A 27,500-nucleotide genomic window follows, 5' to 3' on the forward strand; every position below is an offset into this window, starting at 1 on the left:
GTTGCCCACATAGTGGGGCGGCAGGGTAGCCTAGTGGTTAGGAGCGTTGCCCACATAGTGGGGGGCGGCAGGGTAGCCTAGTGGTTAGAGCGTTGCCCACATAGTGGGGCGGCAGGGTAGCCTAGTGGTTAGGCGTTGCCCACATAGTGGGGCGGCAGGGTAGCCTAGTGGTTAGAGCGTTGCCCACATAGTGGGGCGGCAGGGTAGCCTAGTGGTTAGAGCGTTGCCCACATAGTGGGGCGGCAGGGTAGCCTAGTGGTTAGAGCGTTGGACTAGCAACCGGAAGGTTGCGAGTTCAAACCCCCGAGCTGACAAGGTACAAATCTGTCGTTCTGCCCCTGAACAGGCAGTTAACCCACTGTTCCCAGGCCGTCATTGAAAATAAGAATTTGTTCTTAACTGACTTGCCGCGTTAAATAAAGGTAACATTAAAAAAAAAAATAGTGTCTCTCACACTGTACCTGGTGTTGTTTTACTCAGTAAAGTGATCCGTGTTTTATGTGCCTTTTAATAGTGCTGTCATGTAACAAAATAAAATAAAACTTTCCATTAGGATGTGTTCTTGTTTTGACTCATTTGACTGTCAGGAAATACTTCCTCTGACCTCTGACCTCTGACCTCTGCCCTCTCTTTGTAGGCCTAGAATTAAAACGTTTTATTTTTTTGTTTTTTTAAGTGCAATATCTTAAATATTAATTAATAATAATAATAATAAATATTCATAACATGGTAAATAGGAGAGTTGATCAGCCCTTCTACTACTGCTGTGTTTTGACATTCAGTGACTTCCTCTTCCTCTGCCTCACTTGACGACAGTAAAACATTTACTCAATGTGGACATATGAATGAACAGACAAGACAAATAGTGAAGGATCTAACCTTTAGGATATACCAAATAGTGAAGGATCTAACCTTTAGGATATACCAAATAGTGAAGGATCTAACCTTTAGGATATACCAAATAGTGAAGGATCTAACCTTTAGGATATACCAAATAGTGAAGGATCTAACCTTTCTCTGCTGTTTCTCCCAGGCCGGGTCCAGGAGCAGGTCTCTGTCCCTCGTCATCCTGGATGGTGTAGTCATTATTCTGCTGTTCCTGCATCTGCATCGTGTATCCATTATTATAGTCTACTGATGTCTGCATCGTGTATCCATTATTATAGTCTACTGATGTCTGCATCATCTGGCTCTGCATCGTCTGGTTCTGCATCGTCTTGCTCTGCATCGTCTGGTTCTGCATCGTCTGGTTCTGCATCGTCTTGCTCTGCATCGTCTGGTTCTGCATCGTCTGGTTCTGCATCGTCTGGCTCTGCATCGTCTGCATCATGAAGCTCTAGAACACCTGACTACAGGACAACAGGTGGTGAACAGGAGACAAGACAAGGACAAAAAACCTTTGTGTGAGTTTCTTCTCCTGAAGTCACTGCTGCAGCTTGAAGATGTGTTGGGGGATTTGGAGTCAGAAAGCTGATCAGTCAGTCAGTGTCCTCCCTCTCTCTCTCTCTCTCTCTCTCCTCTCTCTCTCTCCTCTCTCTCTCTCTGTGTCTATCTCTCTCTCTCTCTCTCTCTCTGTCTCTCTCTCTCTCTTTCTCTCTCCTCTCTCTCTCCTCTCTCTCTCTCTCTCTCTGTGTCTATCTCTCTCTCTCTCTGTGTCTATCTCTCTCTCTCTCTCTGTCTCTCTCTCTCTTTCTCTCTCCCTCTCTCTCTCTCCTCTCTCTCTCTGTGTCTATCTCTCTCTCTCTCTCCCTCTCTCTCTCTCTCTCTCTCTCTCTCTCTGTGTCTATCTCTCTCTCTCTCTCTCTCTCTGTCTCTCTCTCTCTCTTTCTCTCTCCCTCTCTCTCCTCCCTCTCTCTCTCTCTCTCTGTGTCTATCTCTCTCTCTCTCTGTGTCTATCTCTCTCTCTCTCTCTCTCTCTCTCTCTCTCTATCTCTCTCTCTCTCTCTCTCTGTCTCTCTCTCTCTCTCTCGCTCTCTGTGTCTGTCTCTCTCTCTCTCTCTCTCTCTCTCTCTCTCTCTCTCTCTGTGTCTGTCTCTCTCTCTGTCTCTCTCTCTCTCTCTCTCTCTCTCTCTCTCTCTCTCTCTCCGAGTGTCTGTCTGTCCCTTGCTGTCCTTGGACTGCCCTGCAGCAGTTGTCCAGGCAGAGAATGTACCTACTAGTTATAGTTGGGTGTCGTGTGTCACAGTGACCAATAAGAAATTGTCCTCCGTTGTGTGATCATTCAGAATGAGAGTCTATTACTGGTTGCACCGAGTGGTGACTGTCTTCCTGATGAGACCATGGAGTTGAATCCAGAGCCTTCGGGAAAGTATTCAGACCCTGTTGACTCTTCCCACATTTTGGTACGTTACAGCCTTATTCTAAAATGGATTACGTAAAACAATATCCTCAGCAATCTACACACAATACCCTATAATGACAAAGCGAAAACAGGTTTTTGGCAAATTTGTTGAACAGAAATACCTTATTTACATAAGTATTCAGACCCTTTGCTATGAGACTTGAAATTGAGCTCAGGTGCATCCTGTTTCCATTGATCATCCTTGAGATGTTTCTACAACTTGATTGGAGTCCACCTGTGGTAAATTCAATTGATTGGACATGATTTAGAAAGGCACACACCTGTCTATATAAAGGTCCCACAGTTAACAGTGAATGTCAGAGCAAAAACTAAGCCATGAGGTCGAAGGAATTGTCTGTTGAGATCTGAGACAGGATTGTGTCGAGGCACAGAAGGTACCAAAACATGTCTGCAGCATTGAAGGTCCCCAAGAACACAGTGGCCTCCATCATTCTGCAGCATTGAAAGGCCTCCATCATTCTGCAGCATTGAAGGTCCCAAGAACACAACATTCTGCAGCATTGAAGGTCCCTAAGAACACCTCCATCATTCTGCAGCATTGAAGGTCCCAAGAACACAGTGGATCACAGCAGTGGCCTCCATCATTCTGCAGCATTGAAGGTCCCCAAGAACACAGTGGCCTCCATCATTCTGCAGCATTGAAGGTCCCCAAGAACACAGTGGCCTCCATCATTCTGCAGCATTGAAGGTCCCCAAGAACACAGTGGCCTCCATCATTCTGCAGCATTGAAGGTCCCCAAGAACACCTCCATCATTCTTAAATGGAAGGAGTTTGGAACCACCAAAACTCTCCCTAGAGCTGGTCGCCTGGCTAAACTGAGCAATTGGGAAAGAAGGGCCTTGGTCAGGTAGGTGACCAAGGTCCCGATGGTCACTCTGACCGAGCTCTAGAGTTCCTCTGTGGAGATGGGAAAACCTTCCAGAAGAACAACCATCTCTGCAGCACTCCACCAATCAGACATTTATGGTAGAGTGGCCAGGCGGAAGCCACTCCTCAGTAAAAGGCACATGACAGCCCGCTTGGAGTTTGCAAAAAGGCACCTAAAGACTCTCAGACCATGAGAAACAAGATTCTCTGGTCTGATGAAACCAAGATTGAACTCTTTGGCCTGAATGCCAAGCGTCACGTCTGGAGGAAACCTGGCACCATCCCTACGATGAAAACATGGTGGTGGCAGCATCATGCTGTGGGGATGTTTTTCAGCGGCAGGGACTGGGAGACTAGTCAGGATCGAGGGAAAGATGAAATGGAGCAAAGTACAGAGAGATCCTTGATTAAAAACCTGCTCCAGAACACTCAGGACCTCAGACTAGGGGTGAAGGTTCATCTTCCAACAGGACAACGACCCTAAACACACAGCCAAGATAACGCAGGAGTGGCTTCGGGACAAGTCTCTGAATGTCCTTGAGTGGCACATTAGTAACTTGGTCAAAAATAATAGCACCGATTGGCCTAAAGGTGACGCATATTCGCCATCCTGTTTGACCTAGAGACTTGAAACTTTGGCACGTAGGTTCTTCCTTCATGGTGAACAAATTTGCATCAAAGGCCCATAAAGCCCGTCAGGATAGATCTTGGAAATGTATGGAAAAGCTTTGAAAAACGCTCTTCTCTTCATGAACCATGAATTACACAGAATTAGCACGGTATGTAGGCCCATGGTACATCTCTTAACTTAGTTTGAGAAAAGCTAAGGCATTAGTTAAGTGATATGAGTTATTGATACATTAGTTAAGTGATATGTCTGAGTTATTGATATATTAGTTAAGTGATATGAGTTATTGATACATTAGTTAAGTGATATGTCTGAGTTATTGATATATTAGTTAAGTGATATGTCTGAGTTATTGATATATTAGTTAAGTGACATGTCTGAGTTATTGATATATTAGTGAAGTGACATGTCTGAGTTATTGATATATTAGTGAAGTGATATGTCTGAGTTATTGATATATTAGTTAAGTGATATGAGTTATTGATACATTAGTTAAGTGATATGAGTTATTGATACATTAGTTAAGTGATATGTCTGAGTTATTGATATATTATTAGTGAAGTTATTGATATGTCTGAGTTATTGATACATTAGTTAAGTGATATGAGTTATTGATATATTAGGTAAGTGATATGAGTTATTGATACATTAGTTAAGTGATATGAGTTATTGATATATTAGTTAAGTGATATGAGTTATTGATACATTAGTTAAGTGATATGTCTGAGTTATTGATATATTAGTTAAGTGATATGAGTTATTGATACATTAGTTAAGTGATATGAGTTATTGATATATTAGTTAAGTGATATGTCTGAGTTATTGATATATTAGTTAAGTGATATGAGTTATTGATACATTAGTTAAGTGACATGAGTTATTGATATATTAGTGAAGTGATATGAGTTATTGATATATTAGTTAAGTGATGGCGTAACCGAGATGTCATAGCAGTTCAGATTGATATATTCTTTTGTCCTCGTCTTGTCGTGTCGTGATATATATATATATATAACTTTTTTTCACATACATTTTATTTTTATTTTCCATCAACTCATCTTCAATACACTCTCCTGCAACCTGCCTCACCAATTGATATGTATAAATACGTATTATTTACCTCAAATCTGCAATCCTCCAAGAAGCTAGCCAGAAACTCCAAGAAGCTAGCCAGAAACTCCAAGAAGCTAGCCAGAAACTAGCCAGAAGCTAGCCAGGAGCTAGCCAGAAGCTAGCCCAGAAGCTAATCCAGAAGCTAATCAGAAGCTAGTTCAGAAGCTAGTTAGCTTCTTTACTGGCAAATCGTTAGTATTCAGCTAACCACGGTTTGTGGTCATCAGCTATCCTTTAGCTCGAAAATCTATCGCCAGTTTTGTACGGCGCAGCGCAGCGGCTCGAACGAACATACCGCCAGCTCTGTCAATCACTCCTGAGTTCCATCAATCACTCCTGGGCTGCAGTCACCTATCCGGACCCGTTTTACTGCCTCACGCGAGCCCCACCGGGCCTTCACAACTGGACTGCCGACGTTATCTACCCGAAGGAGATCCGGCTGGCTCCTCCGTCGCGACGTTACCTGAACGCCCATCTGCGGCCTGCTAACCGTTAGCTGTCTTACCGGATGCTCTCAGAATAGACAATCGGACAATTTATTTATTTTTATTATTACTATGTTTCTTCTTGGGCCTCTATAACTATATCTATTGTTTTTATTTTTGTTGTTGTTGTGTGATTTGGACTAATCCCTCTACCACACGGAACCCCACTAATCTACTGACGGAACGCAAGAGGTGGCTAATAACAGACCTCCATCCTATGCTAGCTTGCTACCGATGTCCTGGCTAGCTGTCTAAATCGCCGTGACCCCCAAACCAACCTCTCCACTCCCTGGACCCTTTTGATCACTCGACTAAGGATGCCTCTCCTTCATGTCAATATGTCTTGTCCATTGCTGTTCTGGTTAGTGTTTATTGGCTTATTTCACTGTAGAGCCTCTAGTCCTGCTCACTATACCTTATCCAACCTATTAGTTCCACCACCCACACATGCAATGACATCTCCTGGTTTCAATTATGTTTCTAGAGACAATATCTCTCTCTTCATCACTCAATACCTAGGTTTACCTCCACTGTATTCACATCCTACCATACCTTTGTATGTACATTATACCTTGATGCTATTTTATCGCCCCCAGAAACCTCCTTTTACTCTCTGTTCCAGACGTTCTAGACGACCAATTCTTATTGCTTTTAGCCACACCCTTATTCTACTCCTCCTATGTTCCTCTGGCGATGTAGAGGTGAATCCAGGCCCTGCAGTGCCTTGGTTTCATGCATGTTAACATTAGAAGCCTCCTCCCTAAGTTTGTTCTATTCACTGCTTTAGCACACTCTGCCAACCCGGATGTTCTAGCTGTGTCTGAATCGTGGCTTAGGAAGACCACCAAAAATTCAGAAATTTTAATTCCAAACTACAACATTTTCAGACAAGATAGAACTGCCAAAGGGGGCGGTGTCGCAATCTACTGCAAAGATAGCCTGCAGAGTTCTGTCCTACTATCCAGGTCTGTACCCAAACAATTTGAACTTCTACTTTTAAAAATCCACCTCTCTAAAAACAAGTCTCTCACCGTTGCCGCCTGCTATAGACCACCCTCTGCCCCCAGCTGTGCTCTGGACACCATATGTGAACTGATTGCCCCCCATCTATCTTCAGAGCTCGTGCTGCTAGGCGACCTAAACTGGAACATGCTTAACACCCCAGCCATCCTACAATCTAAACTTGATGCCCTCAATCTCACACAAATTATCAACGAACCTACCAGGTACCTCCCCAAAGCCTTAAACACGGGCACCCTCATAGATATCATCCTAACCAACTTCCCCTCTAAATACACCTCTGCTGTCTTCAACCAAGATCTCAGCGATCACTGCCTCATTGCCTGCATCCGTAATGGGTCAGCGGTCAAACGACCTCCACTCATCACTGTAAAACGCTCCCTGAAACACTTCAGCGAGCAGGCCTTTCTAATCGACCTGGCCGGGGTATCCTGGAAGGATATTGATCTCATCCCGTCAGTAGAGGATGCCTGGGTATTTTTTTTAAATGCCTTCCTAACCATCTTAAATAAACATGCCCCATTCAAGAAATTTAGAACCAGGAACAGATATAGCCCTTGGTTCTCCCCAGACCTGACTGCCCTTAACCAACACAAAAACATCCTATGGCGTTCTGCATTAGCATCGAACAGCCCCCGTGATATGCAGCTGTTCAGGGAAGCTAGAAACCATTATACACAGGCAGTTAGAAAAGCCAAGGCTAGCTTTTTCAAGCAGAAATTTGCTTCCTGCAACACTAACTCAAAAAAGTTCTGGGACACTGTAAAGTCCATGGAGAATAAGAACACCTCTCAGCTGCCCACTGCACTGGAGATAGGAAACACTGTCACCACTGATAAATCCACCATAATTGAGAATTACAATAAGCATTTTTCTACGGCTGGTGGCCATGCTTTCCACCTGGCTACTCCTACCCGGTCAACAGCACTGCACCCCAACAGCAACTCGCCCAAGCCTTCCCCATTTCTCCTTCTCCCAAATCCATTCAGCTGATGTTCTGAAAGAGCTGCAAAATCTGGACCCCTACAAATCAGCCGGGCTAGACAATCTGGACCCTTTCTCTCTAAAATTATCTGCCGAAATTGTTGCCACCCCTATTACTAGCCTGTTCAACCTCTCTTTCGTGTCGTCTGAGATTCCCAAAGATTGGAAAGCATCTGGTCATCCCCTCTTCAAAGGGGGACACTCTTGACCCAAACTGCTACAGACCTATAGCTATCCTACCATGCCTTTCTAAGGTCTTCGAAAGCCAAGTCAACAAACAGATTACCGACCATTTCGAATCTCACCATACCTTCTCTGCTATGCAATCTGGTTTCAGAGCTGGTCATGGGTGCACCTCAGCCACGCTCAAGGTCCTATACGATATCTTAACCGCCATCGATAAGAAACATTACTGTGCAGCCGTATTCATTGATCTGGCCAAGGCTTTCGACTCTGTTAATCACCACATCCTCATCGGCAGACTCGACAGCCTTGGTTTCTCAAATGATTGCCTCGCCTGGTTCACCAACTACTTCTCTGATAGAGTTCAGTGTGTCAAATCAGAGGGTCTGCTGTCCGGACCTCTGGCAGTCTCTATGGGGGTGCCACAGGGTTCAATTCTTGGACCGACTCTCTTCTCTGTATACATCAATGAGGTCGCTCTTGCTGCTGGTGAGTCTCTGATCCACCTCTACGCAGACGACACCATTCTGTATACTTCTGGCCCTTCTTTGGACACTGTGTTAACAACCCTCCAGGCAAGCTTCAATGCCATACAACTCTCCTTCCGTGGCCTCCAATTGCTCTTAAATACAAGTAAAACTAAATGCATGCTCTTCAACCGATCGCTACCTGCACCTACCCGCCTGTCCAACATCACTACTCTGGACGGCTCTGACGTAGAATACGTGGACAACTACTAAATACTTAGGTGTCTGGTTAGACTGTAAACTCTCCTTCCAGACCCATATCAAACATCTCCAATCCAAAGTTAAATCTAGAATTGGCTTCCTATTTCGCAACAAAGCATCCTTCACTCATGCTGCCAAACATACCCTTGTAAAACTGACCATCCTACCAATCCTCGACTTTGGCGATGTCATTTACAAAATAGCCTCCAATACCCTACTCAACAAATTGGATGCAGTCTATCACAGTGCAATCCGTTTTGTCACCAAAGCCCCATATACTACCCACCATTGCGACCTGTACGCTCTCGTTGGCTGGCCCTCGCTTCATACTCGTCGCCAAACCCACTGGCTCCATGTCATCTACAAGACCCTGCTAGGTAAAGTCCCCCCTTATCTCAGCTCGCTGGTCACCATAGCATCTCCCACCTGTAGCACACGCTCCAGCAGGTATATCTCTCTAGTCACCCCAAAACCAATTCTTTCTTTGGCCGCCTCTCCTTCCAGTTCTCTGCTGCCAATGACTGGAACGAACTACAAAAATCTCTGAAACTGGAAACACTTATCTCCTCACTAGCTTTAAGCACCAACTGTCAGAGCAGCTCACAGATTACTGCACCTGTACATAGCCCACCTATAATTTAGCCCAAACAACTACCTCCTTCCCAACTGTATTTAATTAATTTATTTATTTTGCTCCTTTGCACCCCATTATTTTTATTTCTACTTTGCACATTCTTCCATTGCAAAACTACCATTCCAGTGTTTTACTTGCTATATTGTATTTACTTTGCCACCATGGCCTTTTTGCCTTTACCTCCCTTCTCACCTCATTTGCTCACATTGTATATAGACTTGTTTATACTGTATTATTGACTGTATGTTTGTTTTACTCCATGTGTAACTCTGTGTCGCTTTGTATCACAATCGAACTGCTTTGCTTTATCTTGGCCAGGTCGCAATTGTAAATGAGAACTTGTTCTCAACTGGTTAAATAAAGGGCCTACCTGGTTAAATAAAGGTGTTCTCAACGGGACCTACCTGGTTAAATAAAGGTTAAATAAATAAATAAAAAATAAAAAATAGTTATTGATAAATTAGTTAAGTGACATGTCTGAGTTATTGATGAATTCAGGATATTCAGATTTTACGTGTCCATTTTAAATCCTTTGTTAATTCACTTCACAATTTTAAACATTTAAAGACAGTACCATGATGAACCATGTTAATGTTAGCAATGGTATCTTAAAAAGAAATGATTAACAATTCACTTTTTTTTTTGACTCTGCTACACTAATACTTAAAATAATCATAATAATCATAAAACGTCATGTTCTCAAAGTCAGATTCACTACAAATGTGGTATTTGGACTCATCACAATAGTTTTTTTTAAAGAGTTTGAGAAAATAGCATTGATGCATTCAAAGATGGCCGCACTATACCAGTAAATGCATATTAGCTAATATGCTAAAATATGCTAAAAGCTTTAGATAATCTTCTTCTCATAAACCATAGGACCAACTGACACCACATGTGGATTGTAGGCCCATGGTACATGTCTTAAACCTAGTTTTGAGAAAAGCTAAAGGTCAAAAAATATGGTTATTGAGTTATTGATAAACCAAAATAAAAATCAGTTTTTTTATCTGTCAATTTAAACCGTTGTAAATCGTCTCCACAGTGGCCTATCAACGTGAAATTTGTCATCGCTATCATGGACGTCATAAACATGAACCACGCTGAATTTGGTAATGATAGACAGTATAAAACACAAGGAAACTATGAACAACTCATTCTTTGTCTATGTAACGCTAATGGCTAATGGCTAATGGATAATGGCTAATGGATAATGGATAATGGCTAATGGCTAATGGTTAATGGTTAATGGCTACAAAATCATCTTCTCATCATGAAGGTCAGATTCACTCCAGATTTTGTATTTAGACTCATTAATCAATCAAATGTATTTATAAAGCCCTTCTTACATCAGCTGATGTCACAAAGTACTGTACAGAAACCCAGCCTAAAACCCCAAACAGCAGCGCAGGTGCTGATAATTCTATCAGTCTTTAATGGTTTTTAAGAAACAATTGTAGCTTCATTCAAATATGACCACACCTATAGATGCACGTTAGCACAAATGCTAATGCTAAAAATATATATAAAGTATGCTCCCGAAGTGGCGCAGCGGTCTAAGGCACTGTATGTCAGTGCTAGTGGAGTCACTACAGACCCTGGTTTGATTCCAGGTTATTGGGAGTCCCACAGAGTAGCGCACAATTGTCCCGGCGTCGTCCGGTTTGGCCTGGGTAGGCCGTCATTGTACATAAGAATTTATTCTTAACTGACTTGCCTAGTTAAATAAAGGTTAAATAAAATTTTAAAAATTAAAAAATTCTCATGAACCTTAAGTCATATTGACTCCAGATTTGGTATGTAGAATCAATGAATTTAGCTTCAAACAAATTCTAGTATGATTAGTTGCTGCAATCAAAGTGGGCCACGCTACACCACTAGATGGAGCCATATCACACTATTCAAAGTGGGCCACGCTACACCACTAGATGGAGCCATATCACACCATTCAAAGTGGGCCACGCTACACCACTAGATGGAGCCATATCACACTATTCAAAGTGGGCCACGCTACACCACTAGATGGCGCCATATCCCACCATTCAAAGTGGGCCACGCTACACCACTAGATGGAGCCATATCACACTATTCAAAGTGGGCCACGCTACACCACTAGATGGCACCGTATCCCACCATTCAAAGTGGGCCACGCTACACCACTAGATGGCGCCATATCCCACCATTCAAAGTGGGCCACGCTACACCACTAGATGGCGCCGTATCACACCATTCAAAGTGGGCCACGCTACACCACTAGATGGAGCCATATCACACCATTCAAAGTGGGCCACGCTACACCACTAGATGGCACCATATCACACCATTCAAAGTGGGCCACGCTACACCACTAGATGGCACCGTATCACACCATTCAAAGTGGGCCACGCTACACCACTAGATGGCACCGTATCACACCATTCAAAGTGGGCCACGCTACACCACTAGATGGCGCCGTATCACACCATTCAAAGTGGGCCACGCTACACCACTAGATGGCGCCGTATCACACCATTCAAAGTGGGCCACGCTACACCACTAGATGGCGCCGTATCACACCATTCAAAGTGGGCCACGCTACACCACTAGATGGCGCCGTATCACACCATTCAAAGTGGGCCACGCTACACCACTAGATGGCGCCGTATCACACCATTCAAAGTGGGCCACGCTACACCACTAGATGGCGCCGTATCACACCATTCAAAGTGGGCCACGCTACACCACTAGATGGCGCCGTATCACACCATTCAAAGTGGGCCACGCTACACCACTAGATGGCGCCTTATCACCATTCAAAGTGGGCCACGCTACACCACTAGATGGCGCCGTATCACACCATTCAAAGTGGGCCACGCTACACCACTAGATGGCGCCATATAAAACCATTCAAAGTGGGCCCACTACACCACTAGATGGCGCCATATCACACCATTCAAAGTGGGTCACGCTACACCACTAGATGGCACCGTATCACACCATTCAAAGTGGGCCATACACCACTAGATGGCGCTGTATCACACCATTCAAAGTGGGCCACGCGCACCACTAGATGGCGCCGTATCACACCATTCAAAGTGGGCCACGCTACACCACTAGATGGCACCTTATCCCACCAGGGCAATAAGAACCGATGGACGTGGGACCGATGACCTTTAAACCTTTATGCCTTCAGGAAGTATTGCCTGTTACGTTGTGTTACAGCTTGACGTTTGATTGTAGATTCAGCTGCATTCAAAGTCCACGCTACATCCAGCCATCTTGACACAACTGTGGGAATCCTGGAGTCAACATGGGCCCAGCATCTCTGTGGAACGCTTCGTCTCGTTGTAGAGTCAACATGGACCAGCATCCCTGTGGAACGCTTCACACTGTAGAGTCAACATGGGCCAGCATCTCTGTGGAACGCTTTCCACACCTTGTAGAGTCAACATGGGCCCAGCATCCCTGTGGGAACGCTTCCACACCTTGTAGAGTCAACATGGGCCAGCATCCCTGTGGAACGCTTTCAACACCTTGTAGAGTCAACATAGACCAGCATCCCTGTGGAACGTCCACACCTTGTAGAGTCAACATGGGCCCAGCATCTCTGTGGAACGCTTTCCACACCTTGTAGAGTCTATGCCCTACGATTTGAGGCTGTGGGTGCCTTCGATATTAGGAAGCGTATATATAGTTGTCCTAGCCTACTCTTTTCAGGAAATAAATTAAATGCACTATTAGCCTCATATTTATTTAATGAATGATGTGTTAAGCATAAGCTTCTAACTTACAGCCTCTGTTTCTTGTGTATTATACACCTGCGCTCTGTTAAACAACGCTCCTCTTAGAGTCCAAGGAAAATATACAACTCCTAGTGGATGGATCCACTACAGAGGGTAGCAGTTCCCCATGATGATAAAACAACTCCTAGTGGATGGATCCACTACAGAGGGCAGCAGTTCCCCATGATGATAAAACAACTCCTAGTGGATGGATCCACTACAGAGAGCAGCAGTTCCCCATGATGATAAAACAACTCCTAGTGGATGGATCCACTACAGATCCACTACAGAGAGCAGCAGTTCCCCATGATGATAAAACAACTCCTAGTGGATGGATCCACTACAGAGAGCAGCAGTTCCCCATGATGATAAAACAACTCCTAGTGGATGGATCCACTACAGATCCACTACAGAGGGCAGCAGTTCCCCATGATGATAAAACAACTCCTAGTGGATGGATCCACTACAGATCCACTACAGAGGGCAGCAGTTCCCCATGATGATAAAACAACTCCTAGTGGATGGATCCACTACAGATCCACTACAGAGGACAGCAGTTCCCCATGATGATAAAACAACTCCTAGTGGATGGATCCACTACAGAGGGCAGCAGTTCCCCATGATGATAAAACAACTCCTAGTGGATGGATCCACTACAGATCCACTACAGAGGACAGCAGTTCCCCATGATAAAACAACTCCTAGTGGATGGATCCACTACAGATCTGTCTTCTATAGAATGCTAATGATGTTTTCTATATGTCACGCCCTGTTCTACGTATTTTGTGTTTTTCTTCATGTATTGGGTCAGGCCAGGGTCAGGCCAGGGTGTGGCATGGAGTTTTTGTATTGTGCTGTGTTTTGTCTGGGGGTTTTGGTGTGTATGTTAGTGGGATCGTAGCTTAGTAGGGTGTTCTAGGAAAGTCTATGGCTGTCTGAAGTGGTTCTCAATCAGAGTTAGGTGTTTATCGTTGTCTCTGATTGGGAACCATATTTAGGCAGCCATATTCTTTGGTTGTATTGTGGGTGATTGTCCTGAGTGTCTTGATGTCCTTGTTTGAGGTTAGTAGACACATGTATAGGCTGTTTTCGGTTTTCATTTTGTTTATTGTTTTGTAGTATTTGTGTTTTATCGTATTTAACATTTGTTTAATAAAGATGAATCGCAATCGACACGCTGCAGTTTGGTCCGACTCTCCTTCACCATATGAAAACCGTGACAGAATCACCCACCACCAACGGACCAAGCAGCGTGTTAGGAGCAGCTGCAGTGGGAGAGGCTGCACCACCTGGAGAAATGGACATGGGAGGAGGAACTGGACGGTAAAGGACCCTGGGCTCAGCCTGGAGATTATTGTCGCCCCAAGGAGGAACTAGAAGCGGCAAAGCGGATAGCCGCTGGTATGAGGAGGCAGCACGGCGACGTGGATGGAAGCTCCGGGAATCAGCCCCAAAAATGATTGGGGGTAACAGGAGTATGGCTACGCCAGGTAGAGACCTGCGCAAACTCCCTGTGCTTACCGGGCAGGCACCGTGTTATGTAGTGGTGCGCACGGTGTCCCCTAGGCCTCTATGAGAAAGAGATACTGTAGAGGCAGATGTGGTAACGTAAAAAGCTGCTACGGAAAACCTCGCCCAGACAAGTTCCTCCTGTGGACAGGAAGAAGACCAGCTTCAAACTCATCCGTAACTATAACACTGTTACTTTATTGTTTTTGGTTTGATAACACTGTATGACATATGATACTGCCCGGTTGTAACAAGAATAGTGTGTTTTAACAACATGGGTTACGATATGCATAGGACATCAACAACATGTAAGTGCTTATTGTAGATGTGCAATACCATGTAATACTGTTTATACAATAAACAGCACAAATACTCAAAACAAAACAGGAAGTTGTAAACATTTTTTTTTTTTGGGAGCCAACTTCCTCTGTAAATATGGCTGTTGCATTCCTTCCGTGGCTTCAATAAAATTACAACTTGATTGTACCGACGCACGGATATCACAATAACATGGCTGTTTACAGCAACGATGCATAATAGAGTAACCAGCAGATCAATACAAAACATAACACATTATTACAGATCAATACATAACACATTATTACAGATCAATACAGAACACAACACATTATTACAGATCAATACAATACAAATATTGCAAGACAGTTTTATGAGTACAGAACACATTATTGTAATTCAGCTGAAAGACAGTGCTTGTAAAGACAGTTTTATGAGTCGTTGGTGTCTTGTAATTCAGCTGAAAGACAGTTTATGAGTCGTTGGTGTCTTGTAATTCAGCTGAAAGCTGAGTCGTTGGTGTCTTGTAAAGCTGAAAGGCAGTTTTGTGAGTCGTTGGTGTCTTGTAATTCAGCTGAAAGCAGTTTTGTGAGTCGTTGGTGTCTTGTAATTCAGCTGAAAGGCAGTTTGTGAGTCGTTGGTGTCTTGTAATTCAGCTGAAAGACAGTTTTATGAGTCGTTGGTGTCTTGTAATTCAGCTGAAAGGCAGTTTTGTGAGTCGTTGGTGTCTTGTAATTCAGCTGAAAGGCAGTTTTGTGAGTCGTTGGTGTCTTGTAATTCAGCTGAAAGACAGTTTTATGAGTCGTTTGTGTCTTGTAATTCAGCTGAAAGGCAGTTTTGTGAGTCGTTGGTGTCTTGTAATTCAGCTGAAAGACAGTTTTATGAGTCGTTGGTGTCTTGTAATTCAGCTGAAAGACAGTTTTATGAGTCGTTGGTGTCTTGTAATTCAGCTGAAAGGCAGTTTTATGAGTCGTTGGTGTCTTGTAATTCAGCTGAAAGGCAGTTTTGTGAGTCGTTGGTGTCTTGTAATTCAGCTGAAAGACAGTTTTATGAGTCGTTGGTGTCTTGTAATTCAGCTGAAAGGCAGTTTTATGAGTCGTTGGTGTCTTGTAATTCAGCTGAAAGGCAGTTTTGTGAGTCGTTGGTGTCTTGTAATTCAGCTGAAAGACAGTTTTGTGAGTCGTTGGTGTCTTGTAATTCAGCTGAAAGGCAGTTTTGTGAGTCGTTGGTGTCTTGTAATTCAGCTGAAAGGCAGTTTTGTGAGTCGTTGGTGTCTTGTAATTCAAAGACAGTTTTGTGAGTCGTTGGTGTCTTGTAATTCAGCTTTTATGAGTCGTTGGTGTCTTGTAATTCAGCTCAGCTGAAAGGCAGTTTTGTGAGTCGTTGGTGTCTTGTAATTCAGCTGAAAGACAGTTTTATGAGTCGTTGGTGTCTTGTAATTCAGCTGAAAGACAGTTTATGAGTCGTTGGTGTCTTGTAATTCAGCTGAAAGGCAGTTTTATGAGTCGTTGGTGTATTGTAATTCAGCTGAAAGACAGTTTTGTGAGTCGTTGGTGTCTTGTAATTCAGCTGAAAGGCAGTTTTATGAGTCGTTGGTGTCTTGTAATTCAGCTGAAAGACAGTTTTATGAGTCGTTGGTGTCTTGTAATTCAGCCAGTTTTAAGTCGTTGGTGTCTTGTAATTCAGCTGAAAGGCAGTTTTATGAGTCGTTGGTGTCTTGTAATTACAGTTTTGTGAGCGTTGGTGTCTTTGTAATTCAGCTGAAAGCAGTTTTGTGAGTCGTTGGTGTCTTGTAATTCAGCTGAAAGACAGTTTTATGAGTCGTTGGTGTCTTGTAATTCAGCTGCAAGGCAGTTTTATGAGTCGTTGGTGTCTTGTAATTCAGCTGAAAGGCAGTTTTATGAGTCGTTGGTGTCTTGTAATTCAGCTGAAAGGCAGTTTTGTGAGACGTTGGTGTCTTGTAATTCAGCTGAAAGGCAGTTTTATGAGTCGTTGGTGTCTTGTAATTCAGCTGAAAGACAGTTTTGTGAGTCGTTGGTGTCTTGTAATTCAGCTGAAAGACAGTTTTATGAGTCGTTGGTGTCTTGTAATTCAGCTGAAAGACAGTTTTATGAGTCGTTGGTGTCTTGTAATTCAGCTGAAGGCAGTTTTATGAGTCGTTGGTGTCTTGTAATTCAGCTGAAAGGCAGTTTTATGAGTCGTTGGTGTCTTGTAATTCAGCTGAAAGACAGTTTTGTGAGTCGTTGGTGTCTTGTAATTCAGCTGAAAGACAGTTTTATGAGTCGTTGGTGTCTTGTAATTCAGCTGAAAGACAGTTTTATGAGTCGTTGGTGTCTTGTAATTCAGCTGAAAGACAGTTTTATGAGTCGTTGGTGTCTTGTAATTCAGCTGAAAGGCAGTGAGTCGTTGGTGTCTTGTAATTCAGCTGAAAGACAGTTTTATGAGTCGTTGGTGTCTTGTAATTCAGCTGAAAGGCAGTTTTGTGAGTCGTTGGTGTCTTGTAATTCAGCTGAAAGACAGTTTTATGAGTCGTTGGTGTCTTGTAATTCAGCTGAAAATGAGTCGTTGGTGTCTTGTAATTCAGCTGAAAGCAGTTTTATGAGTCGTTGGTGTCTTGTAATTCAGCTGAAAAAGACAGTTTTCATGAGTTTTATGAGTCGTTGGTGTCTTGTAATTCAGCTGAAAGGCAGTTTTATGAGTCGTTGGTGTCTTGTAATTCAGCTGAAAGGCAGTTTTATGAGTCGTTGGTGTCTTGTAATTCAGCTGAAAGGCAGTTTTATGAGTCGTTGGTGTCTTGTAATTCAGCTGAAAGACAGTTTTATGAGTCGTTGGTGTCTTGTAATTCAGCTGAAAGGCAGTTTTATGAGTCGTTGGTGTCTTGTAATTCAGCTGAAAGGCAGTTTTGTGAGTCGTTGGTGTCTTGTAATTCAGCTAATGAGTCGCTGGTGTCTTGTAATTCAGCTGAAAGGCAGTTTTATGAGTCGTTGGTGTCTTGTAATTCAGCTGAAAGACAGTTTTGTGAGTCGTTGGTGTCTTGTAATTCAGCTGAAAGGCAGTTTTATGAGTCGTTGGTGTCTTGTAATTCAGCTGAAAGGCAGTTTTATGAGTCGTTGGTGTCTTGTAATTCAGCTGAAAGGCAGTTTTATGAGTCGTTGGTGTCTTGTAATTCAGCTGAAAGGCAGTTTTATGAGTCGTTGGTGTCTTGTAATTCAGCTGAAAGACAGTTTTATGAGTCGTTGGTGTCTTGAAAGCTGAAAGGCAGTTTTATGAGTCGTTGGTGTCTTGTAATTCAGCTGAAAGGCAGTTTTATGAGTCGTTGGTGTCTTGTAATTCAGCTGAAAGACAGTTTTGTGAGTCGTTGTGTCTTGTAATTCAGCTGAAAGGCTTGAGTCGTTGGTGTCTTGTAATTCAGCTGAAAGACAGTTTTGTGAGTCGTTGGTGTCTTGTAATTCAGCTCAGTTTTATGAGTCGTTGGTGTCTTGTAATTCAGCTGAAAGGCAGTTTTGTGAGTCGTTGGTGTCTTGTAATTCAGCTGAAAGGCAGTTTTCACAATGAGTCGTTGGTGTCTTGTAAAGCTGAAAGGCAGTCGTTGGTGTCTTGTTTCAGCTTGTCGTTGGTGTCTTGTAATTCAGCTGAAAGGCAGTTTTGTGAGTCGTTGGTGTCTTGTAATTCAGCTGAAAGGCAGTTTTGTGAGTCGTTGGTGTCTTGTAATTCAGCTGAAAGGCAGTTTTGTGAGTCGTTGGTGTCTTGTAATTCAGCTGAAAGGCAGTTTTGTGAGTCGTTGGTGTCTTGTAATTCAGCTGAAAGGCAGTTTTGTGAGTCGTTGGTGTCTTGTAATTCAGCTGAAAGACAGTTTTCAGCTGAGTCGTTGGTGTCTTGTAATTTGAAAGACAGTTTTGTGAGTCGTTGGTGTCTTGTAATTCAGCTGAAAGACAGTTTTGTGAGTCGTTGGTGTCTTGTAATTCAGCTGAAAGACAGTTTTGTGAACGTTGGTGTCTTGTAATTCAGCTGAAAGACAGTTTTGTGAGTCGTTGGTGTCTTGTAATTCAGCTGAAAGACAGTTTTATGAGTCGTTGGTGTCTTGTAATTCAGCTGAAAGACAGTTTTATGAGTCGTTGGTGTCTTGTAATTCAGCTGAAAGGCAGTCGTTGGTGTCTTGTAATTCAGCTGGCAGTCTTGTTTCAGCTGAAAGTCGTTGGTGTCTTGTAATTCAGCTGAAAGGCAGTTTTTGAGTGAGTCTGTAATTCAGCTGAAAGACAGTTTTGTGAGTCGTTGGTGTCTTGTAATTCAGCTGAAAGGCAGTTTTATGAGTCGTTGGTGTCTTGTAATTCAGCTGAAAGGCAGTTTTGTGAGCCGTTGGTGTGTGTGTGTCTTGTAATTCAGCTGAAAGGCAGTTTTGTGAGACGTTGGTGTCTTGTAATTCAGCTGAAAGGCAGTTTTATGAGTCGTTGGTGTCTTGTAATTCACCTGAAAGGCAGTTTTATGAGTCGTTGGTGTCTTGTAATTCACCTGAAAGGCAGTTTTATGAGTCGTTGGTGTCTTGTAATTCAGCTGAAAGACAGTTTTGTGAGTCGTTGGTGTCTTGTAATTCAGCTGAAAGGCAGTTTTATGAGTCGTTGGTGTCTTGTAATTCAGCTGAAAGGCAGTTTTATGAGTCGTTGGTGTCTTGAGTCAGTTTTATGAGTCGTTGGTGTCTTGTAATTCAGCTGAAAGGCAGTTTTATGAGTCGTTGGTGTCTTGTAATTCAGCTGAAAGACAGTTTTATGAGTCGTTGGTGTCTTGTAATTCAGCTGAAAGGCAGTTTTATGAGTCGTTGGTGTCTTGTAATTCAGCTGAAAGACAGTTTTGTGAGTCGTTGGTGTCTTGTGCTGAAAGGCAGTTTTGTGAGTCGTTGGTGTCTTGTAATTCAGCTGAAAGGCAGTTTTGTGAGTCGTTGGTGTCTTGTAATTCAGCTGAAAGACAGTTTTGTGAGTCGTTGGTGTCTTGTAATTCAGCTGAAAGGCAGTTTTTATGAGTCGTTGGTGTCTTGTAATTCAGCTGAAAGGCAGTTTTATGAGTTTGGTGTCTTGTAATTCACCTGAAAGGCAGTTTTATGAGTCGTTGGTGTCTTGTAATTCAGCTGAAAGGCAGTTTTGTGATGGTGTCTTGTAATTCAGCTGAAAGACAGTTTTATGAGTCGTTGGTGTCTTGTAATTCAGCTGAAAGGCAGTTTTATGAGTCGTTGGTGTCTTGTAATTCAGCTGAAAGGCAGTTTTATGAGTCGTTGGTGTCTTGTAATTCAGCTGAAAAAGTCGTTGGTGTCTTGTAATTCAGTTTTGTGAGTCGTTGGTGTCTTGTAATTCAGCTGAAAGACAGATTTATGAGTTGTTGGTGTCTTGTAATTCAGCTGAAAGGCAGTTTTATGAGTCGTTGGTGTCTTGTAATTCAGCTGAAAGGCTTGTTTTATGGGTCGTTGGTGTCTTGTAATTCAGCTGAAAGACAGTTTTGTCTTGAGTCTGAAAGACAGTTTTATGAGTCGTTGGTGTCTTGTAATTCAGCTGAAAGACAGTTTTATGAGTCGTTGGTGTCTTGTAATTCAGCTGAAAATGAGTGTTGGTGTCATTTTCAGCTGAGTCGTTTTTGAGTCGTGTCTTGTAATTCAGCTGAAGGCAGTTTTATGAGTCGTTGTGTCTTGCAGCTGAAAGACAGTTTTATGAGTCGTTGGTGTCTTGTAATTCAGCAAGGCTCAGTGTCACCAACTCAGTTCATTAATTCACAATCAGGTCTCAAGATCAACCTGGAATCTGATTAACAGACATATTAATACTTGAACTAAGATATATTTTTTTGACATGTCATCAATTTTAATTGAATATACAGTCAAAAGTTTAGACACACCTACTCATTCAAGGGTTTTTATTTATTGGGGTTTTTCTTTATTTAGAAGAGACTTGCTTGAGCCAAGAAACACGACATTGGACCGTTGGATATCTGTCCTTTGGTCTGGAGTCCTAATTTGAGATTTTTGGTTCCAACCGCTGTGTGTTTGTGAAACGCAGAGTAGGTGAACGGATGATCTCTGCATGTGTGGTTCCCACCGTGAAGCATGGAGGAGGAGGTGGTGTGATGACGTGGGGGTGCTTTGCTGGTGACACTGTCTGTAATTTGTTTAGAATTCAAGGCATTCTGCAGCGATACGCCATCAAATCTGGTTTGCGCTGAGTGGAACTATAATTTGTTTTTCAACAGGACAATGACCCAACACACCTCCAGGCTGTGTAAGGGCTATTTGACCAAGAAGGAGAGTGATTGAGTGCTGCATCAGATGACCTGGTCTCCACAATCACCCGACCTCAACTCAATTGAGATGGTTTGGGATGCGTTAGACAGCAGAGTGAAGGAAAAGCAGCCAACAAGTGATCAGCATATGTATGAACTCATTCAAGACTGTTGGGAAAAGCATTCCAGGTGAAGCTGGTTGAGAGAATGCCAAGAGTGTGCAAAGCTGTCATCAAGGCAAAGGATGGTGACTTTGAAGAATCTCAAATAATAAAATATAGTTTGATTAACACTTTTTTTGGTTACTACATGATTCCATATGTGATTCAATATGTGTTATTTCATAGTTTTGATGTCTTCACTATTATTCTACAATGTAGAAAATAGTAAAAATAAAGAAAAACCCTTGAATGAGCAGGTGTCCAAACTTTTGACTGGTACTTTACATTTTCAATGCATTATTTTATCCAAAATTATTAAAGTCCTCTCCTTCACCCTTCACTGGAATTTAGAGAATAAATCATTGGAACTACATCAACAAATCGTTGACAAATCCTTCTTAAAAAATAGACCTTAAATGGAGAAATAAATAAAGACACATGACTGACAACATAACAGAGTCTGGCAGGCGTTGCAGCCTTACATGGCATTAGAATCTAGGATTTTACAAACAATGAATTGTCAAGAACTTCACTGTCCACGTCTCTACAAATAAGGTGTCCTTGTGTGATCAAAGACAGGGAATGTTGTCACTTGTTTGTAGGAGAACCAGCATTCGGAGAAAACACCAGAAATTAAGCTTTTCCTTTTCTCCCGTCCTCCTCCCATCCTCTCCTCTCATCTCCCCTCTTCTACTGCCTACTCCTCCTCTCACATCCTTTCCTCTCCTCCCCTCTCCTCCTCTCTCCTCTCCCCTCTTCTCCTCCCCTCTCCTCCTCTCCCCTCCTCTCCTCCCTCTCCCTCTCATTCGGAGAAAACACCAGAAATGAAGCTTTTTAAACACATTGGAACAGTTAAATAAAATTTACTGAAGCACCACATTGCTTGTCGTCTTTCTTTGGTCATTTCCTAATAAAGAATTTCCTGACCTTCAATACTATCCGTCTCTCTCTCTCCTCCTCCCTCTCCTCTCCTCTTCTCCTCTCCCCCTCTCCCCTCCTCCTCCCTTCCTCCTCTCCTCCTCCCCTTCTCCCTCCTCTCTCTCTCCTCCTTCCTCCTCTCCTCTCCTCCTCTTCTTCTCTCTCTCCTCCTCCCTTTCCTCTCCTCTTCTCCTCTCCCCTCCCCTCTTCTCTCCTCTTCTCCTCTCCCCTCTCTCCTCTTCTCCCTCTCCTCTCTCCTCCTCCCCTCTCCTCCTCTCCCCTCCTCCTCTCCCGTCCTCCTCCCATCCTCTCCTCTCATCTCCCCTCTTCTGCCTGCCTCTCCCTCCTCTCACATCCTTTCCTCTCCTCCCCTCTCCTCCTCCTCTCCTCTCCTTCTCTCCCCTCCTCCTCCTCTCTCTCTCCTCCTCCTTCTCCTCTCTCCTCCCCTCCTTCTCCTCTCTCCTCTCCCTCTTCTCCTCCCCTCTCCTCCTCTCCTCCCTCTCCCTCTCAGAGACAGATGTTAATCTGTTTGGATATCTCTCTCCTCTCCTCCCTCTCCCCTCTCCTCCTCCTTTCCTCTCCTCCCTCCTTTCCTCTCCTCCCTCCTCTCCTCCTCTCTCCTCTCCTCTCCTCTCCTCCCTCTCCCTCCCTCTCAGAGACAGATGTTTATCTGTTTGGACAGCTCTCTCCTCTCCTCATCTCCCTCTCCTCTCCTCTCTCCTCCTCTCCCTCTCCTCTCTCCCTCCTCCTCTCTCCTCTCCCTCTCAGAGACAGATGTTTATCTGTTTGGACAGCTCTCTCCTCTCCTCATCTCCTCTCCTCTCCTCCTCTCTCCTCTCCCTCTCAGAGACAGATGTTTATCTGTTTGGACAGCTCTCTCCTCTCTCCTCTCCTCATCTCCTCTCCTCCTCTCTCCTCTCCCTCTCAGAGACAGATGTTTATCTGTTTGGACAGCTCTCTCCTCTCTCCTCTCCTCATCTCCTCTCTCCTCTCCTCCTCTCTCCTCTCCCTCTCAGAGACAGATGTTTATCTGTTTGGACAGCTCTCTCTCCAGGTCTGATATCAGCGTATCAAAGTCTTTGAGACTCAGTCTGCAGGTAAACGGGGCGTCAAAGTCCAGAACTAAGTCGTCTACGTACTGAGTCCACTCCACCTTCTTCACCTCCCTCTCTTCCTCCTCTTCCTCACTGTCGCTCCCTGCCACCTCGTCGTAGTCCGCATCGCCGGACAGGAAGTCCCGCCCACACACGCTCCAGTCGCCAGCATACCGGTTACAGGGCGGGCTCTCCAGTCGGCCCCGCCCACGTCGCGACACCACGCCCACTTCGTCCCCCGGGAGGTCCAGAGGAAGCGACAGGCCACGCTGGCAGCGCCGCGGCAGGGGGTTATGGGGCATGGGGCTGGGAGGGGAAGGAGGCACGTCTGAACTGCAGGAGGGCTGGAGGAGGGTGGGAGAGTCGGGGTTGTCTGTCACTCTGTCTGTAGGAACTAAGGAGAAGGAAAGAGAGGAAAGGTTTCAAAACCCAGAGACGATGATGTTCTGGACATTTTCACTTAGGGGGTGTACTCACTTTAGTTGCCAGCGGTTTAGACATTAATGGCTGTGTGTTGAGTTATTTTGAAGGGGACAGCAAATGTACACTGTTATACAAGCTGTACACTCACTACTTTACATTGTAGCAGAGTGTCATTGCTTCAGTGTTGTCACATGAAAAGATATACTCAAATATTTACAAAAATGTGAGGGATACATTTACATTTACATTTAAGTCATTTAGCAGACGCTCTTATCCAGAGCGACTTACAAATTGGTGCTTTCACCTTATGACATCCAGGAAAAAATGTGAGGGATATACTCACTTTTGTGATATACTGTATATATATATATATATACTAAAGTATGTGGACACGCCTTCAAATTAGTGGATTCGGCTATTTCAGTCACAGCCGTTGCTGACAGGTGTATAAAATCGAGCACACAGCCATGCAATCTCCATAGACAACCAATCGTCATCATTCGATTTTTTTTAATTGAACCTTTATTTAACTAGGCAAGTCAGTTATAAGAACAAATTCTTATTTAAAATGACGGCCTACCCTAACCCGGACGACACTGGGCCAATTGTGTGCCGCCCTATGGGGACTCCCAATCACAGCAGGTGGAATCAAACCAGGGTCTGTAGTGACACCTCTTGCACTGAGATGCAGTGCCTTAGACCTGCTGCGCCCCTCGGGAGGCCCCAAGAGTCAGGGTGCCACCTTTCCAACAAGTCAGTTGGTCAAATTTCTGCCCTGCTAGAGCTGCCCTGGTCAACTGTAAGTGCTGTTATTGTGAAGTGGAAACGTCTAGGAGCAACAACGGCTCAGCAGCGAAGTGGTAGGCCACACAAGCTCACGGAACGGGGCCACCGAGTGCTGTAGTGCGTAGCGTGTTTTTTTAAATTTTTTTATTTTTTTTACCTTTATTTAACTAGGCAAGTCAGTTAAGAACAAATTCTTATTTTCAATGACGGCCTGGGAACAGTGGGTTAACTGCCTGTTCAGGGGCAGAATGACAGATTTGTACCTTGTCAGCTCCGGGGTTTAAACTTGCAACCTTCCGGTTACTAGACCAACGCTCTAACCACTAGGCTACCCTCGGTTGCAACACCGAGTTCCAAACTGATTCCCGCAGCAATGTTCCAACATCTAGTGGAAAGCCTTCCCAGAAGAGTGGAGGATGTTATAGCAGCAATGTTCCTACATCTAGTGGAAAGCCTTCCCAGAAGAGTGGAGGCTGTTATAGCAGCAATGTTCCAACATCTAGTGGAAAGCCTTCCCAGAAGAGTGGAGGCTGATATAGCAGCAATGTTCCAACATCTAGTGGAAAACCTTCCCAGAAGAGTGGAGGCTGTTATAGCAGCAATGTTCCAACATCTAGTGGAAAGCCTTCCCAGAAGAGTGGAGGCTGTTATAGCAGCAATGTTCCAACATCTAGTGGAAAGCCTTCCCAGAAGAGTGGCTGATATAGCAGCAATGTTCCTACATCTAGTGGAAAGCCTTCCCAGAAGACTGGAGGCTGTTATAGCAGCAATGTTCCTACATCTAGTGGAAAGCCTTCCCAGAAGAGTGGAGGCTGTTATAGCAGCAATGTTCCTACATCTAGTGGAAAGCCTTCCCAGAAGACTGGAGGCTGTTATAGCAGCAATGTTCCAACATCTAGTGGAAAGCCTCCCCAGAAGACTGGAGGCTGTTATAGCAGCAATGTTCCTACATCTAGTGGAAAGCCTTCCCAGAAGACTGGAGGCTGTTATAGCAGCAATGTTCCAACATCTAGTGGAAAACCTTCCCAGAAGAGTGGAGGCTGTTATAGCAGCAATGTTCCAACATCTAGTGGAAAGCCTTCCCAGAAGACTGGAGGCTGTTATAGCAGCAATGTTCCAACATCTAGTGGAAAACCTTCCCAGAAGAGTGGAGGCTGTTATAGCAGCAATGTTCCAACATCTAGTGGAAAGCCTTCCCAGAAGAGTGGAGGCTGTTATAGCAGCAATGATCCAACATCTAGTGGAAAGCCTTCTCAGAAGAGTGGAGGCTGTTATAGCAGCAATGTTCCAACATCTAGTGGAAAGCCTTCCCAGAAGAGTGGCTGTTATAGCAGCAATGTTCCAACATCTAGTGGAAAGCCTTCCCAGAAGAGTGGCTGTTATAGCAGCAATGTTCCAACATCTAGGGGAAAGCCTTCCCAGAAGAGTGGAGGCTGTTATAGCAGCAATGTACCAACATCTAGTGGAAAGCCTTCCCAGAAGAGTGGAGGCTGTTATAGCAGCAAAGGGGGACCAACTCCATTTGATGCCCGTGATTTTGGAATGAGATGTTTGACGAGCAGGTGTCCACGTACTTTTGGCCATATTGATAAGTGTATGAAGTGATGAGGGAAAAAAATGATTTAATCGATTTTAGAATAAGGCTGCAACGTAACAACGTGGGGAAAAAGTCAAGGGGTCTGAATACTTTCCAAAGGCACTGAATAGTACAGGAAGACTGGTTGAATGACCTAACAAAGATATTTCTCTGGTTGTAGTGAGGTCATATCCATCAGTTTGGACCGTTGGAAATGTCGGCCCACTTTGTCCCAACGGACACTTACTGGGCCAGAGCTGCAACAGGTAATGCAAGGCCTCGATGTGTCTCTTGAAGTCCACAGCACTGGCGATCTCCTCGCTGTGAGCAAAACTCCGTCCGCCCCTTCCACAGCTCCCCCCGCGCCCGCCCTGCCCGCCCTGTCCTGGTGCAGTTGGTCTCCAGGACTCCTGGGTGGGGGTCAGAGCACCGGGCCGAAACACACAGCCAGGTTCTGACAGTTCATTCGGTTACAGTCACTGTAGGAGGCAACGAGGCTCAGATGGTCCAGGAGCAGAGAGAGGGTGGCCTGGAGAGAGAGGGGAGAGGGGAGAGGGTTACAGTCACTGGAGGAGGCAACGAGGCTCAGATGGTCCAGGAGCAGAGAGAAGGTGGCCTGGAGAGAGGGGAGAGGGTTACAGTCACTGTAGGAGGCAACAAGGCTCAGATGGTCCAGGAGCAGAGAGAGGTTGGCCTGGGGAGAGGGGAGAGGGGAGAGGGTTAGACAGGGAGGACTGGAGAGAGAGAGAAGAGGGTTAGACAGGGAGGACTGGAGAGAGGGACAGGGAGGACTGGAGAGAGAGAGAAGAGGGTTAGACAGGGAGGACTGGAGAGAGGGAAGAGGGTTAGACAGAGAGGACTGGAGAGAGAGAGAAGAGGGTTAGACAGGGAGGGCTGGAGAGAGGGAAGAGGGTTAGACAGGGAGGACTGGAGAGAGGGAGAGAAGAGGGTTAGACAGGGAGGACTGGAGAGAGAGAAGAGGGTTAGACAGGGAGGACTGGAGAGAGAGAGAGAAGAGGGTTAGACAGGGAGGACTGGAGAGAGAGAGAAGAGGGTTAGACAGGGAGGACTGGAGAGAGAGAAGAGGGTTAGACAGGGAGGACTGGAGAGAGAGAGAAGAGGGTTAGACAGGGAGGACTGGAGAGAGAGAGAGAACAGGTTCAGGGAGGACTGGAGAGAGAGAGAAGAGGGTTAGACAGGGAGGACTGGAGAGAGAGAGAAGAGGGTTAGACAGGGAGGACTGGAGAGAGAGAGAAGAGGGTTAGACAGGGAGGACTATCTAACCCTACCTAACCCTATCTAACCCTACCTAACCCTCTTTAACCCTACCTAACCCTATCTAACCCTACCTAACCCTATCTAACCCTCTATAACCCTACCTAACTCAACCTAACCCTACCTAACCCAATCTAACCCAATCTAACCCTACCTAACACTATCTAACCCTACCTAACCCTATCTAACCCTACCTAACCCTACCTAACCCCTACCTAACCTATCTAAACATTTCTAACCCTACCTAACCTATCTACCCTCCATAACCCTACCTACCCCTACCCCTGGCCTATCTAACCCTCTATAACCCAATCTAACCCTACCTAACCCTATCTAACCCTACCTAACCCTACCTAACTCTACCTAACCCTATCTAAACATTCTAACCCTACCTAACCCTATCTAACCCTCTATAACCCTACCTAACTCTACCTAAC

At 44.5% G+C, this 27,500-nt stretch overlaps 2 pseudogenes; both read right to left on the bottom strand.

The window, feature by feature from the left end:
- The window catches only part of LOC115120004 (alpha-actinin-2-like), a 111,926-nt pseudogene extending 110,507 nt beyond the window's left edge, over positions 1 to 1,419 (bottom strand).
- A 21,238-nt stretch (positions 1,420 to 22,657) lies between these two features.
- The window catches only part of LOC135573605 (rho GTPase-activating protein SYDE1-like), a 26,800-nt pseudogene continuing 21,957 nt past the window's right edge, over positions 22,658 to 27,500 (bottom strand).

This window comes from Oncorhynchus nerka, linkage group LG10 (genome assembly GCF_034236695.1).
Source record: "Oncorhynchus nerka isolate Pitt River linkage group LG10, Oner_Uvic_2.0, whole genome shotgun sequence".
Classification (NCBI taxonomy): domain Eukaryota; kingdom Metazoa; phylum Chordata; class Actinopteri; order Salmoniformes; family Salmonidae; genus Oncorhynchus; species Oncorhynchus nerka.